This window comes from Hylobates moloch, unplaced genomic scaffold (assembly GCF_009828535.3).
Source record: "Hylobates moloch isolate HMO894 unplaced genomic scaffold, HMol_V3 SCAFFOLD_24, whole genome shotgun sequence".
Taxonomy (NCBI): Eukaryota; Metazoa; Chordata; class Mammalia; order Primates; family Hylobatidae; genus Hylobates; species Hylobates moloch.
In genome coordinates, this window is record NW_026652299.1 from 29,158,265 (window position 1) to 29,172,349 (window position 14,085).

The window sequence follows — 14,085 nt, forward strand, 5'->3', positions numbered from 1 at the left end:
CTAGGCCCTAGAAGTACACATGTCATCTTTTGTGTCAAGTATCAGTAACCAAAGTACCAGACAAAGTTTACTGCAGAAGTGAGTCTTGCTTGTTAAAGATGTCTTAGGAGTTAATCAACAGAGGCAAAGGGCAGCACTTAAGTGCAAGGGACACCGTTCCCAGTAAAGCCATTCAAAAGAGAAATAGCACAGCATACCCAGGAAACTAACAAAGTGTTATCAAATTGCTGCCGGTGAAGTGAAAGGAGAAAGATAAAGCAGGAAAGGGAGGAAGAAACCAGAGAATTAGAACTATACAAGGAGCTTGAATTATATTCGGTGGGTAATGCAGAGCCACTGAAAATTTTTACCAAGAAATTATATTATCAGACGTAAAGAATTATAATTGTTTATGAATCAAAACAACAACTAATGACCAAAATTTCCTAAATAGCCATTAGGAAATACTAAGAACATGCTTTCTTCTGTAATTTTATTTATTATGATTTTTTAATTTTTCACTTTTCATGTGTCTGTTGCTCTAATTATGTAAATGGAATTGATAGCTGCCACTCAAAACATTGCATAGAAAAAACTCAACTGGACCTTAAAACCTGCATGGGAGAAACAGACTCAAAGGCAGATTCAAACGCCATTTAACTGAGTATATATGAATTCAACCACTCATCTGTCCAACCTTACATAGATTATTTCATCCACTCATGCATCAATAATTTATTGATTGCTGAGTTCACTTATAGTAACAAGCTCCTTCTCATCTCTAAGACCTGCATGTGTTTTTTCCTTTCCATAGTGCTTGATAGCATCCACGTTTCAAATGTAACAAGTCATTTCAAACTTACCTAGTATGTTTCTTGCTCTAGACCGGAGATTGGCCATGTATTTTTTCAAGAAGCCTTTTGGTTCCTTTGGGTGGAATATTATTTTGTCTGTCTCAAGGGGTGCTTGTTGTTACTGGCTTGGTTGTTATTTTCAGGCCTTGTCATTGAACAGAGCTAATAAATATATTTATTATTCTTTAAAGATAAAATACATCATAAATCTATAATGATATTTTCAAATATTACTATATCAAAAATATATAAATATACTCAGTATGATTCAATTTATATAACAATAAAGAACATGCAAAGCTAAATAGTTTTATTTGTGGATGATTCATAAGATGGTAAGCCTATCAAACAAAGAAAAAATGTTTTTTCTATACCTGGCATAGTTAGCTTACCTCCATGCATGAAGAGGGTTGTGGCCCTAAAGTGGTGCTCAGAGTCCACTGGGATTTTGAGCAATGCTCTTTCCCTTTATGAAGGTAGTTACATAAAGTAGCTGTTAACTTTACAGCGATTTGCTGAGTTATAGATATGTTCATAAAATTTTCCATGTGCCTTAGAGTTCTCGGCGTAAAGTCAATTTTAAAAAGTTGCTGTGTCCTGCTCTTCCTAACTTTTCTCAAGCATCACTAATTTTTTTCCCAACATTTTTCCCCAACCATTTCAGTGCTATTGTTGAATATTTCATGCTTTAAAAATTTCATGCACAGCATCTGGAGCTTGTTGGAGGAATGACACCAAAGACTCCTAATAAATAAATATGCTTTGGCATATTAGATTAACTTTACTAGAACTTTTTCTTTTCCTTCTCTCTGGCACGATTGGCCCACACATCAGAAATAAATAACTCCTTTTGCTTTCATTAAATAAATTATCAAGATTCTACCATCCCTGTCTCTGTATCTTAGTTTAAGTTCAATTTACTTTAGACTGAAAATATTTGCTGAGCACTTCATTGGTGCTCTGAAGTGTGTCACACACAGAGATGGCAGCATAGGGCACCTGCCCTTAAGGGAGTTTTGGTTATGATGAAGAAATATGTTGGGAAGCTAAATTGTTGGAAAGGCTTTTTCACTCAAAGTCTGCAGCCAGTTGAAAGGCACATGCTACTTTTATTTATTTTTAGATTTGAAATTGTAAAAAAATCTGGTTCCTGATATATAGCTTACTTATCATTGACTAAAGGCTCTGGGAAGTGAAGGTAAGTATTATCGTTTAATTCACTTCAGTAGACTCGAGGATCATATCACTTTCATGATTTTTTTTTTGTCTATTTGTTTTTGTTTTTGTTGTTGTTTAGAACTGGTAAAAGGTGGTGCTGGGATTTGATTTCTGGATGTAATTCTCTTACTGTACATACCCTTTATTCCAAGATTTTATTCCAAATTTTTCTATTAGCCATACATGATGCACTAAACCTACTAATTATTACAAACATAATCCAATCCTATTTGTGAGCCAAGCCTTTGCCTGGATCTATTTGGTGTTTCAGAGCCTTGTGAATGTGAACTCACCTGTGGGAAGCCCAGGACACTGGAAAACTTAGACTCTCACATATATAAATACAACCCAATACACTGACCAGAGCTGAAAATATCACTTATTCGCACAAATGAGCAGCTCTTACGGGCAATGCTGTTGCCATTAAAATGAGATAAAAGCAAAATGCAACCATTTTTGAGGCAATACAGTATAGTTGAAAGAATCTTAGTTTGATCATTGGAAAATATGGACTCTTATCCTGTTCTGGTGCTTGCATGGGGTGGTGAGTAGGCAGTGAAACCTTGACAGCTTCCCATTGCTTTGCTTACCCAACTTCCTCCACATTTTGGACCTAGCCTCACTTTCTAGAATTTTAATAAATTACTTCAGTGTTTCCTCCCTCCTTTCTGTAACACCCATTCCTACTATCACCAAGCGCACATATCCTAGTCTTTCTGGATTTTGTACTGAGCAGGCCATGCACCCTTCTGGCTCAGGGCTAACATGCGGTCAACTCTGAGGAACTGTTCTTTGATTTCTTCCCTAGTCATCTAAACAGTGTTTTAGTGTCTTTGTCGAGGTAGCACACAGACATGAGATAAACTAACCTAAGTTCCCTAATGCAAATAACTTGCATGTTATGCGAGGACTCTCAATGAAATCAAACACGAATGGATCAAAGATAGTAGACAGTGAGGAAGTATCTGACTGCTGAGGTAGTGCTGGAGTAGGAAAACTTAAACTGTAATTGACAAATTGCTGGAGGCCTGATGTGGACAAGTCTGTGAGTTAATGACTCTGCAGATGGGGGTGTGGGAGGCCGCATTTTATAATTTTTACTTCCTGGAGTTCTGCTAGGTTGTCATAGTGAAATCAGAGAAAAAATGCCTTATGTTTCCAGAAGGGATAAGGAAAAAGTGTCCAGTTTTAAATACACCAGAGCACTCTATTCTTAGTAGGGCTTTTCCTCAAGAGAAACTATTTTACTAATGCCTTCCCTACTGGGATGTTAAAAAAAAATAAAGAAAAGAAAAGAAAGCCTAAACAGCCTGTGGGAAAGAACAATACCCAACTTCAGCTCCTCCAGCCATCCTGTCCCACCAAAGGCTTAAAATAAAAGGAAAGCCATTTGTAAAGTTAACAGCCAAGGGGGCATAGGCTCACTATATAAATGATATCTAATCACAGTACCTCCCCACAAACCTCACCACTATATTACTAAAAGCATATTTGCCAGAGTTCCTTTGACACAGCACATCATGTCCAGCTTTCAAAAAAAATTGCAAGGCATATTACAGGAAAATTGAAAACAGGAGCCAGTTTGAAGAGACAAAGCAAGCCTCAGGACCAAACTCAGCTATGGCAGACATGTTGGGATTATTAGACAATGAATTTAAAATAACTATGATTAATATGCTAAAAGTTCTAATGGAATAAGTAGACAGTATGCAAGAAGAAGTGCGTAATGTAAGCAGGAAATGGAAATTGTAAGAAAAATCCCAGGAGTACTAGAGATCAAAAACAGTGTGACAGAAATGAAGAATGAATGAGCCTGTTAGTAGATTGGACATGGCTAAAGAAATAATCTCTAAACTTTAAGATAAGCCAGTAAAAATTTTCAAAAATGAAAAGTAAAGAAAAAAGATTGAAAAATAAACACTACAACAGACTATTCAAGAACTGTGGTTCTTTTGTAGCCAGCTACAAAAGATGTAACATGCATGTACTATTAAAAAAAAAAAGAAAGAAAGAAAAAGAGGAAAGAGAGGAACCTAATAAATTTTTGAAGCAATAATGATGGAACATTTCTCTAAATCAATGTCAGACACCAAGCCACACATTCAGGAAGCTCAGAGAACACCAAGCAGGATAAATGCAAAATACAAACAAACAAACAAAAGCCTATACCTGGTCATATTATATTCCAACAACAGAATATAAAAGATAAGAAAACAAATCTTGAAACAAGACACAGGCAAAAAACACCTTACCTTGAGAAGAGTAAACTTTAGCATTATATTCATCTCTTTTTCAGAAACCATGCAAGCAAAAGAGAGTGAAGTGAAATATTTGAAGTGTGGAGAAGGAAATCCCAACTACCTAGAATTCTGTATCCTGCAAAATTATCCATTAAAAGTGGACAATCAAAGACTTTCTTAGACAAATAAGCATTGAGGGAATTTGTTGTCTGTAGACCTGCCTTGCATGAAGTGTTAAACGAAAAATAGCTCCTCAGAAAAAAAAGTAAATTGAAGTAGATTAGAAACTCAGGCCCATATAAAGAAAAGAAGAGCACTGGAGAAGAAATAAGTGAAGGTAAATACAATCTTTCACCTTTCTTTCACCACTTTTATAAAAACAAATATATCTATATTTGTTATATGTATGTAAAAAAGTGGAATGTGTGTCCAAAATGTGTGTATAATGTATGTATAAAAGTGGAGTAAATGACAACAGCGATACAAGTGACAGGAGGGGAAAATTGGACAGTTGCACTAACTAGGAAGTAATATAGTGTTATTTGAAGAGGATGAATCAGCAAAGCACAGAGGAATTTTAGAGAAGGGAAATTATTCTGAATTGTACTATGATGCAGATATATTTCATTATACACTTATTAAAACTCATAGAATGTACAATCCCCAAAGTGAACCCTAATGCAAACTATGGTCTTTGGGTAATAACATGTCAATGTAGGTTCATCAACTGTCACAATTATATCACTCCAGTGGGGGATGGTTATAGTGGGGCAGTGTGTGCATGTGTGTGATAAAAGGACATAAGGAATAACCCAGTATCTTCCTCTCAAGTGTGTTATGAATCTAAAACTGCTCTATGAAAATATTCTATTTAAAAGAAAAATATCAAGGAAAATACACCACAGAGTTTTCTGGCTTAGGACAAGAAGTTAGAATAGGTGTAGCACTAGTGCTGGAGATTTGTGTAAGATGTAATCTAGTCTTATCTAATCAAATGAGATGTAATCAATGCTGAAATTTTTAATTGAGAATATTTATTTGTTATCATTAGTAGTAATCGTAATAGCCTAATTTAGCCCTTTTGGAAGAAAGTAAGTGTCCTAAAAGATAGTGTCTTAGATTGGTCTGACTCAAGCCCTACTGCTGATGGACAGGTCATCAGAGCAAATGACCATGCATTCATTCATTGAAGAATAATTTATTTGATGCCTATGTAGCAGACATTTCTTTGGGAGTAAACTAGACACATGAACTTTTACTGTCTGAGGCTAAGCTATTTGATTTTAGACTAATTTTTTTCTCCCTCACTTTCAATTTCTATACCTATTGGAGGCATGTGCTCACTTTGGACCTAGAGTATATTTAAATTTTATCTGTGCTTTTTCTATGTGACTATATGTAAGTTAATTTGAGCTTTCTGAGCCTCAGTTTCCTCATCAGTATAATGGGTACAACATAACTTATTTCCTCAGGTTGTGTTGCAGTTGAAATTAAGATAGCTGACCATCGGTGTGTAGCACTCAAGCTAAAGTGGTTGCCACTGATTCATTCCTGCTGACTCTAGGGATCCTATGTGGACCACCAATGGGTGTTACTTAGGGTGTGGCTCTTCACTCCAGAGAAAGGTAGGGGCATGGGTGGTGGAGGTCAGGATTTATAAGGTCAGTGTTAACATAGGACTTCACTCTATCTTGGACTGCACACCAGAAAGGCCACACATAGGATGCACACATACAGAGCAGAGCTACCGCCCAAGGAAGACACAGGAGCCCAGTTCTCATGAGGCAGCCACACCAGTGCGATGGTGGTGGTGGAGTTGGTGCTCCAAGTTGTGGAGAAGCTGCGGGTGCCATGGCCACAAACATGTACCCTAAGAACCCATAGAAAAAATTGAAAGAACTCTCTACCTTGTCTATTGTAGTAGACATCCTTAAGGAGACTGGAGTTGAGATAATAGTGAATAGCTTCAGAAAAAATTACAAGCATTTTAGGAGCTTTTCCAGAGATTCTGCATGGCAGTGGAAGAAGTTCTTGTGCAGTGAAACAGTAAACCTGATGAACTGGACTTGAAGAAGAGCAACTCCAGAAAGTTCCACAGGATTGCTCTTCAGAAGGAGGAGGAAATGAAAACTGAAAAGCCTCCAGTCAGACAGCTGAGACCACAGACAGAAGAAACACAGAACACTCTCAGAGATTAAGAGATCTCCAAAGCATCTCAAAGTCAGAAGAAGAGAAATGAAAGAATACGGTTTCCCCAACCTTCATCAGCTTATCTTCAGACCAGGAATCTTCTGATTATGGCCATGTTCCGACCCCATCATCTATCAGTCCTCAACTGCTGTCTGTGGAATATTAGAGATTCCTGGAGGAGAACCCATTGTTCTACACCAGAAACCCAGAAAAGGCCACACTAATGCCCTTTAGGACAGATCAAGGGTCAGTCAAGAAGGGGCTGTGGGTCAAAGCAAGAAGCAAAACCTTTCCATAAGAAAAAGTACTTCATGAGTGCAAGACTGATGAGAAGTTCTGCTTTGATCAGTGAGAAATCACATGGGCCCTCTCCAAAGATGAAAACCAAAGGTCACCCTTAGAAGATGACACAAAATAGAAATGACCCTCTAGTGTCCCTTGTCTAGAAAGAGAAAGAAAGAGAGGACAGCAGCATCAAGACAGTTTTACCCCTCTTGGAGATTGCTTGGATAGATAGCCAGTGAGACTCCTACGTGAATTTGAGGAAGCAGATATGGATGATGAATTTGAGCAGCCCACCATGTGTATCTCAGCCATGACTAGTCTTAGAAGAAAAATAAAAAGACCATGAAAAATTCAGACACTATACTTAGAAAAAAAAGGTGAAAGAATGATTCTAAAACCACTAGTAAAATTTGGATCAGTTCAGAAATTACCTAAGGTAAACAAAAATAAGTCAGAGAAGCTGCAGCAGTTTGAAGCTCATCCAGCCAAGCTGAAAAGGGTCCCCATACCAGTATAGCCTGACGTTCCATTTCTCAGGACACAGACTGATTGTCATTCACCTCCATCCACCTCCTTGACTCATGTCCTCCTTCCAACCAAAGTGAAAAGCACTCTCTTCACCCTGGGAAGAAGAAGAAGCTGGATCTACTGTACACAGAATTAATTCTAACCTTCAGGCATGTTCCGGTTCTAAATATCCCACTCCTCCAAAATGATGAGCATGCACCAGCCTTGCATCCAAATACTTAAAAGCATCAATTCAATCTTTGAAGTGGAATGAACCTCCTATTTTGTTCTAAAACCCATTTTGAACTGATGAGATGTATGCCTCATCAGTTATATCACCGGCAGAAATACAATCATGTACCAGTTGAAGAAACAGATCAATTAATAAAAATTCACTGTCATCAAAACTTTAAACTTCCATGAAAGGCTGGAAGATCATGAGTTATCAGGAGATGTACTTGTGTTTCAGGATGCCTGACAGCAGAAGCTGTGAATGTTGATATGAATAGATATTCATTTGCACATGCCAGTTAGCCCAAGGGCTGACAAGGAAAAATTGACTCTGTCAATTCTGTGGCCAAACCATCTTACCATGTTTGAAGGGGGCAAGGGAAGTTTGGGGCAGGAGGAGCAGCTGGTCAGCAAAAGTAGATTTTTGTGATATGTAATCAAGTATCAGGCTGGAAAAAGCCGATGTATGTTACCACTTGCAAGTGATAACCCATATCACACAGGAAACAGTCACACTCCCTCCAACAGCATCAGAAGCAACAGTAGCTTTATCCTCATGCCTCAGAGACTGGTCTGTGCCTTCCTGAGCATCAGCAGTACCCACTTGGTGAAGGCAGTCAGCAACATGTGAAAGAAGATTGCCCCGATGATGGCTAAGACAATTCGTGATTTCAAGAACAGATTCTCCCCATGACAAAATGGGGGCTTGCCTTGGAGATGGGATTTGCAAAGGAGAAATACAAGACAATGGGGGTTGGGGAATGGAACTTCCAAAGGAGAGTAGAGTCTTTTGCTTTGTGGATTCTTTTGGGTTCTGAATCCTGCATCTTTGACCCTGTATTCCATAATCAGTCTCCCTGCCTGGACAAAGTGTCAGAATTCTGAAGAGGGGAAGCCTCAGTCTCACGAGGATTTTAAGGTCAATTATGTTTTTATTGTTAGCTGGCCTCTTTGTCAACAATAAGACATAGTTTTAATTAATAAATATCTCCAGACTGTATTTATACTAACAATATTAGACTGGGTATGGTTGTGCATGCCTGTAATCCCAGCTTCTTGGGAGGCTGAGGCAGGAGGATTCCTTGAGCCCAGGAGTTTGAGGCTGCAGTGAGCCATGATCATGTCACTGCACTTCAACCTGGGAAACAGTGAGATTCTGACTCAAAAAAATTATTTTTTTATATATATATATATTATATGTGTGTGTGTGTTTGCATATATGTATTAAACACACACACAAAATCCATCTATATATATTTATCTATATATAGATATATATCTATATATTATGTATTAAATATATACATTCAACCTATATATATATGTATATTTAAATCACATAGTGTCAATTGGAATGCAGGTCTATTTGACTAATAATGTTCTCTTAATCTCTGACTTGTCTGTCTTTTCAAACCAATCTCATTACGCTATTTGATAAACATATGTCTCACCCTTTCTGAGGACAAAGTCATGCATCATTCATCTTTGTATCCCTGATCTAGTTTCCAGTGAGTAATCAATAGATATCTGTTGAATGAGAATGTGTATGTAAGTATATATGTGTGTGTGTGTGTCTGCAAATATATATAGAGAGAGTAATTTTTTTGTTTTGCTTTTTTTGCCTTTGTCATATCACTTTATGTCCTTTTTGCCTTTTATCTAACAAAAACATAAAGCCAGCCAATTCATACATAGGACTCCTTCCAGTTCATCTTCTGTGATTAACTTATAATTTAGAGGGCCAACATCTCTCGTTAATTTACACGTTCTGTTTTAAAAGACAATGAAACCAATAATATTGTACTTTTATTTTCTTTGTTGGTTTTCTTCTCAGTTTTCTTTGCTATTTCTGTAATTCCTTCTTCAAATATATGACTATGTAGAATCTATTATTGTCAGAGTAAGACCCCTGGACCCAAAGGGAATTGCAGAGGTGAAGTTCCATAACTCAACAATAGCCTATGTAGAATAATAACGGAAGACAAACAGGATGGAATTTTTAAAATATTCTCAGCAGATGTCAACACCAGATGTGCCCTAATCACCACACCTACTACCTTGGCACTACTTAAGATTACCAGAATTCAGAAATGTAAGAAATGAAATAAATGAGAAATGAGGAGTACACTAAGTTAATTATAACTGGATTTCTGCTACCCTGGTAGAATAATAGCTGAATATAAAAATAAAATTGTGTTATATAGATGAATAAAGAAAGCAAGCTATATTCCTTGTATATCTGAGTTAGTGGAATGAGATTTATACCAGTTATAAATAGTTGCTGGTGACTTTATTGTGTCTTCCCTTGACAACCAGAAAATCAGTATTTATGGAGTCCCTGTGTTTAATGAGCATAGTATTAGTATAGTTTTCGTAACTGCAAAATGAAAAGCCACACTTTCTTTAAACCTGGAAATCTATTCAGGAAGACAGTTTACATACTAAGGAACAAACTTGGAAGTGTGCTTCTTCAGTCATAATTTTTCAAGGATATTGTGGAAAAGTGCTTCTTGGGTCCGAATTTACTTTTAATTAACAGTTTTCTTTAGCACCGTTGCTTTAAATGGCATTTCCCACTTATCACTTGTAAGTTCAGCAGCACACAAAATAAGCAATTTGTATGTATTCTTAAATACTTTTAAAGTCATGTCCCTTGTGCTATTCTGTTTGGAGAGCAACAGATATAATTTAGCTTATTTATAAAAAACAGAGGTTTTTAATTTTCTAAAGTTTCAAACCATTTATGTTGACAAGAAGTTAAAGTACCTTGATCAAGCCAGGCTAGAATAAAAACGTTGAGAATGTCCACATTTGGCCAGGCACGGTGGCTCATGACCGTAATCCCAGCACTTTGGGAGGCCAAGGCGGGCAGATCACCTGAAGTCGGCAGTTCGAGACCAGCCTGACCGACATGGAGAAACCCTGTCTCTATTAAAAATATAAAATTAGCTGAGGGTGGTGGCACATGCCTGTAATCCTAGAAACTCCAGAGGCTGAGACAGGAGAATTGCTTGAACCTGGGAGGCTGAGGTTGCAGTGAGCCGAGATTGTGCCATTGCACTCCAGCCTAGGCAATAAGAGTGAAACTCCATCTCAAAAAAAAAAAAAAAAAAATCCGTATTTATAACTGGTAACCAACATGTGTTTGGAAATAGAAAATAATGTATATCTTAATAAGCCTGAAAAATAGTTGGAATGAAAAATGGCTACTGAATGAATAAAATAATTACATATTAATTAAAATGAGTTAATATTTAGGACACATATTTGAGAACTGAAGGATTGTGGAGGTTTAATAAATGGATTTTTTTCAGAATAATTCTTAGGCAAAAATGCAAATATTTTTTCACTTGCAAATGGTAACATACATTGTCTTCTTCCAGCCTGATACTTGATTATCTATCACAATAATTACTGGAGAGATCATAGAATGGAAGAAATTAGATGAAAAAGTGATATATAAAGAGCGTTTTGCATAGTGCTTGAACCTAGTAAGGATTATATGTTCTGACTATTGTTATTATCATTGCTGCTAATACTACTGACAATACTACATCCTCACATAAAGCAAAAATGTAAAAATATCGAGAATTTAAAGTTTAAAAATTCAAAATCTACCTCGAGTCTTTATTTGAATATGACATGATTATCTATGTAGCAAACCCCCAGAATCTACAAAATCCTCCTAGAACTCGTACGTATTATACCAGTGTCACAGAATATAAGATCAGTATATAAAAATTAACTGCTTTCCTATATACTAGGAATAAATTTTTGGAATTGGAATTTTTAGAAATACTATTTACTATAGTACCAAAAATGAAAATACTTGGAGATAAATCTATCTATCTATCATCTCTCTATCTATCTATCTATCTATCTCTGTATATCTATCTAATATACTGAAAACAACAGAATGCTAATGGAAGATCAAAGATGATTTAAAGAAATGAAGAAATATTGTGTTCTCATAGATGGGAAGACACAATATTGTTAGAATATTAATTCTTCTTAACTTGATCTATAGATTCAATGCAATCTCACTCATAATTGCAGCAAGGCTTTTTTGTATGTTGACAAACTGGATTTTATAAGTTATATAGAAATATAAAACATCTACAATAGTCAACACAATACCAAAGGAGAACAACAGCATTGGAAGAATCACACCACCTTATTTCAAAACTTATTATAAAGCACAGTAATTCAGAAAATGTGGCATTAGTAAAATGTTAGACACATAGATTAATGGAACAGAAAGAAAAGCCTAGAAATTAAACTCACACAAATGTAGTAAAATAAATTTTTACCCAGTCACAAGGCAATTGAACAGAAAAGGTTAGACTTTTTAACAAATGGTTATGGAACAATTGGAAGCTTACATGCAAAAACAATGAACTCAGACACAGAACTTATACCTGAATAAAAAAATCAACTCAAAGATTGATCATGGACTTGTATGTAAAATCCAAGGCTATAAAATTTCTAGAAAAAAATAGAAAAGAAATCAAATGTGTCCTCAGGTTTGTTGATACATTTATAGATACAAGAACAAAAGCACAAAATCCATAAAAGAAAGAGAGAGAAAAAAAGACAATTTGAAATTTATTAAAATGACAAATATCTGTTCTGTGAAAGACACTATTAACAGAATTAAAGCACAGACTGGGAGAAAATATTTGTAAAAGACATATATGATAAATAAAACTCGTATCTAAAACATAGAAATCTTGGAACTCAATAATAGATATTTTAGAAAGTCACTTAAAATAGACAAAATATCTGAAAAAAAGCTCACCAAAAAAGATATTTAGATTTAAACTAAGAATATGAAAATATGAACAGCATCATTTTTCATTAGAAAATTCAAATTAAAACAACCAATAGATAGCTCTAAAAACCTATTTAGAATGGCTAAAGTAAAAAAAAAAAACAAAAAAAAAATCCCTGATACTTCAAATTGCTGGCAAAAATGAGAAGTAAGAGTAATTCTTACTCACTGATAGTGAGTTACTGTCCCTCATTGCCAGTGAATGTGCAAACTAGTACAGTCCTTTGGAAGAAACTTTTAGAGTTTCTCACAAAGTTCAATGTAATTTTACCTTAGAAACCAGCAGCCATGCTCCTAGGAATGCACTCTAATGATCTGAAACATTTGTTCACACAAAAACCTGCACACAAATGTTTATAGCAATACAATTTGTAATAGACAAAAACTGGAAACAATGAAGATGCCATTCAGTCGTTGAGCAGATAAACTGTGGTATACCTATACAATGGAATACAGGGAATACAGTGATGAAAAACAATGTGCCATTAAGCAATGCAAATACATGGATGAATTTTAAGTGCATATTGCTATGTGAAAGAATCCAGTCTGTAAAGTCTATATGATGTATAATTCCATTTACATGACATTCTATAAATGCCAAAACTGTAGAGAAAGTAAACAGATCAGTATACGCATTTGGCAATGAAGAAAGTTTAGCTAGGTGAAACAGAGAATATTTTAGGATGGTAAGATTACTCCGTGTGATACTCAAATGATGTATACATGACACTAGGCATTTGTCAAAACTCACAGAATTTTACAGCAAAAAGATTGAAATCCAATGTACCCAGGTTAAGAACAACAATGTAAGAGTTTGAGAAATTCAAAGATAGAATAAAGGCTGTTACAAATGTATGTGACTGTATTTTAAATGTATGAAGCAGTTTTACCATAGGGTGAGGGGAAAAAGTGTTGATAAAAATATCTTAGAAATGGAGTAAAATTTGTAATATTAAAGACAAAAGAACTGTACATAAGTACTGCTGTAGTTATTAAAGGTGTTTTCTACAAAAGCATGTGTTAAAATTATAAAACCAATATACATATGTACAAGAAGTGAAAAATGTATAACAGCAGATGGCAGGAGCCTGTATTCTTGCTGTTGGAGCAGAAGATTACAGTAAGCAAGGGGAGAAGACTAGAATGATCTATATGGTAATTAATTAGGGTTGGTGACAATATAAACATGTTTAGCTTATTATAGAAACATACTAATACACATAGAAATAGATATTTATAGATAATGTTCATAAACACCCATTATTACATGCTATATATATTCTCCCTCCATCAGCTAAGAGCCTAGAAGAAAAGACACTCCCGTAGCAATAAGCATAGCTAGTGTCCGGATCTTGGTTCCTAACATCATTCTGCAATAAAACAAGATCCTGAATACTTTGGAGAAACAGATGATTCTAGGGCTGAGGCCAGGAATAAACAAGATGAGCTTGGAGCATCTTGCAATACCACAAAGTAAGAAAGTGTTCAAAGAAACCATGATTATGGAACTTTGTCAAAGGGATACAGAAGCCAATTAAAGGAGCTTCCAATGACCAAAGCTATATAAATTAAAGCAATGAATAACACAAATCACTATCGGATTATGACACAGTATAAAATAAATATTTATGACTCCATATTGATATAAGTGATTGAGTAAATTAATAAATGAGGGAAAATAGACAAATCTTCCATATAGCACTCAATATAATTTATGTAGGTACTCTGTTCTTCAAAAGATGGGCCGGGC